This window comes from Solanum pennellii, chromosome 8 (genome assembly GCF_001406875.1).
Source record: "Solanum pennellii chromosome 8, SPENNV200".
In the NCBI taxonomy this organism is placed as follows: Eukaryota; Viridiplantae; Streptophyta; class Magnoliopsida; order Solanales; family Solanaceae; genus Solanum; species Solanum pennellii.
In genome coordinates, this window is record NC_028644.1 from 46342596 (window position 1) to 46346711 (window position 4116).

Below are 4116 nucleotides of genomic sequence, written 5' to 3' on the forward strand. Positions count from 1 at the left end.
ATCCTTCTTGAGTACAAATCCCTATTAACTTTCCATAAGTTAATCTATCATAAGGGATTTCTGGTTGATCTCCTCTCAAAACTTTCTTAACCCTTTCAGAAAATAATGAAGGAAGACCATCAATAAATCGATTTTTCCAATAACTTGATTTACTTTCAGGTAGATCCATAACTCTACTCATGAAAGTGTCCTTATACCATCGAAAATATCCCAAATGGTTACATTTGAGTCCATTTAATAAAGTTCGAATTGTCTCATTTAGATTGGAAAATCTTCCATTAAAATGTTCTAATATGGAAAGAACAAGAGTATAAACAACATCTTCAACTTTATGAGTTGTAATCTTTTCTACTGGTTTTCCATCTTCACCAGTAACAAGCTCTCTTTTAACTTCTTCTTTGTATGCATTTGTTATTGCATACTTTTCTTCAGATGATAAGAAATTATCCCACCATCCTCTGAGCTGACCTGTAAATCCTGCTATAATCATTTTACATATAGCATGATCAGTATTCTGATTCGTATGACGACAATTGATGAGTACATCAACATTCGATGTACCATAATGGAAACCTGTCTTTCAGTCAAGGCATCCAAATTCCATTCATATACCTCATTACCACTGTAAGATGTGTTAGTTTGATTCCAATCTCTTTCTTCAACTAACACATCTTGGGGAGTAGGACGAGGATAATAATAAGTCATCATTGAAGGGAGAGTTGCATAACCTCCTTTGCCTATAATCCTTTGCTTGGTATTATAACCGGTTTTGAATCTTCTAGCATTCACTTCCGAAACTTCCTGAGTCGGATCTTGAATACCGAGGAGTTGATTTTCAATCTTAGCAATATTTGATTCAGGAAAATCATTTGTAATAGGTTTTGAACTTAAACCAGACAATTTTTTATCAATAAGATTTTCTAAAAAATCATTAAAAGTTTTAACTTTAAAATCAGCAGTATCAATAGGACGCTGAATATGAGTAGGAACACTCAAAGAAATTTTTGAAGTAGAAGCTTTATCTTCTTTTGGACCTTTTTGAAATTCCTTTAGTAAAATAATTAATTCATCTAATTTTTTATCTAAAGAACTAATATGTTCTCCCAAAACTTTAACATATAAACTTAAATAATTATTTTGAGAAATAAGATTATTAATCTCATGAATAGTAATCTGTGCAACATCTGTTTGAATAAACTTTTGAAAAGCTGAAAAATTTAACCCAGTATTATTTGGCAAAATAAAAGGAGCTTGAGGAGGATAGATGACTTTAGTAATAGTGCCATCACTTTCTTTAAAAGTTCTTTCTATAACTTTGATATACAAAGGTAAATAAGTAGTTATAAACCACGGAACAAAATAAATGATTTTATTATGTAAAGCACAAGTTTCATAAAACTCTTGAGAAATATTATTTAAATCATCTTGACTATAAGTCTCAAAAAACCAAGTTCTAAACTGGTTCCATTTTTTATAATAAAATTCTTTTTGAATATGTTTTCTAACGAGGGATCTTGGACTAAAATCCAATTGTTGACTCATCATAATCAAATTTCGTTGAGATCTGTTGATTTATCAACATTGAAATCCATTTCAGACTGAGTTTGATCTAAATCTGACAACTTATCAGTTGCTTGAACAATATTTGTTTTAGGGTCTATTCTTACCCTTTCAACCAATCCTTCACTCATAGTATCACTTAAAGTGTGAATAGATAAAGGTTTTCGTCTTGCTGATCCATAGCTAGGACCTGCATAACTTATAGGAGAAATATGTTGAATTTCTGGTAATCTTCTATAACCAGAAAAAGATCGCCTATAAATAGGAGAATTATCACTGAATTCAATACAAATCTTACCATTTGGATTTTGAGTAATAAGAGAATAGTCACTATTAGTGATATCTTCAGAAACCTGTCTTTGAGACACAGCATCATTTAAAATCCATTTATCAGGAAAATTAATCTCATCCCATTTAATAGGTCTTCTAGTAGTAATCTTAGATTTAGTAAAATTAGTTTCAACCAGAATAGTCTCATCAGACGAATCATATAATTTACATCTAGGATTTAAAGTAGTTAATAACTTGTAATAAATCCTGTAAGATAAGCAAATAAGCTCAGATCCAGCAGCATAATTATAGCCATGAGTTTTAACATTTAATGTTAACGCATCAAGAATATTTTTGTCAGATAAAGTTAATTGCAAATTAGGTTGCGTATTGAAATAAACTGGTCCATAAGCAACAGTAGATTCAATCAAACCCATAAGAGATTGTCTAAAATTCAAATTTCTAGCATCTCGTAGAGCTGCTAAAAATGTTTCAGGTAACCCTTTAAGAGTTAAAGGTTTAAAAGCAATTTGCACCATGCCAATATGCATCCAGTTATTTCTCAGTAGTTTTAATCACCTGCTTAGTAGACAATTTGTCATACCAACCATAATCATAAATTAATCTTGTATCCACTTTAGGGATAGTCCATTTGTTTAACAAATCAAGGTTTTGAGGTATATCTACCTCCTCCAATCTAGTACTTTTAATATTATTTTCACCAAAATTCATAAATTTGATAAAATTTCATATCCATGCTTCGCTTTCATCAGATCTGTTACATGTTCTTATAGAAAATCTGGCTCTGATACCATTTCAGGATCTACAAGGCTGGCGGTAGTCTGCTCGGCCATCTAGATCTAGCTTTGCACAAGACCAAGTTATACTTGAACGTATTATAGTTTATAAAATTTTTATTCTAAGTTTCGGCTGTATGGTAAATTTTTACTCAAGCATGAGGCCTGTCATAATAATATACATGATAATGTATAGTAGTTCTAACATGGGTTTCAGGCTGCCCCTTTCTTCAACAATTAACGAGGACTTACAATACTTGGTTTCGAGGGGGTGGTACAGTCAGATAATACACTGTTAATGGTAGCGAGCATGTGGTATTGTAAGTCCCCGTTAATTGTTGAAGAAAGAGGCAGCCTGAAACCCATGTTAGAACTGCTATACAATATCATGTATATTATTATGACAGGCCTCATGCTTGAGTAAAAATTTACCATACAGCCGAAATTTAGGATAAAAATTTTATAAACTATAATACGTTTCAAGTATCACTTGGTCTTGTGCAAAGCTAGATCTAGATGGCCGAGCGGACTACCACCAGCCTTGTAGATCCTGAAATGGTATAATAATAATAATAATAATAATAATAATAATAATAATAATAATAATAATAATAATAATAATAATAATAACAATAATAATAATAATAATTATAATAATAATAATAATATACCAGATGGGAACTTTTGAAAAATTGGGTTTTAAATAAATTGTTAAAACCACAAAAGAAACTATCACTGTGGATTCTGATCATGGCACCTTCAGATTATTATCTGAAAATGATTTTGCCCCTTATAGGGGTAATTATAAATTTATGCATATTGGCCTTGTTCAAGTTGCTTTTAAGCCACTTACTTTAAGAGGTCTACCGGAAAGCTTTATAGCAGCTTTAAGAGATGGTAGAAACCAAAATTGGAAGAAGTCTCTAATAGGGACGGTGCAAACCAGCTTAGCCTATGGCCCTGTTTATTTTAATGCTTATCCTAATTTGCAGATATCTTTGAATGATGAAAATTCTTTAAATACTTTAATATTAAGTATTCAATTGCATGGTTATGATTATTTACCTGGAACTGAAGTCATATGTATTTGTTATAGAATTTATTATAAACCGCTCTATACTTTAAATCCTATGTGTAAAATTATGGATCTAAAAAATGAGACTATTTTAATAGAAACTAATTTCAGTAGGTCTAAAATTATTACTAGACGACCTATTAAATGGGATGAAATTGATTTTCCTAAGGAATGGATTATAGAAGAAGCTGTTGCTCCCAGAAATAATATGACTTCTGAAATTTCTGATATTGAACAGACTCCTGATGGAACGGTAAAAATAAAATTTACTGATCAAAACCTATTAATGAGCTATACTGATAATATCGGACTATCGGCAAGAATGCCTAGATCTAATTACTCTTATATTTCTCCAGCTGATTATGTGGTTAATATACCCTCCAGAGCTTCTACATCTCAAATAAGAGATGAAGA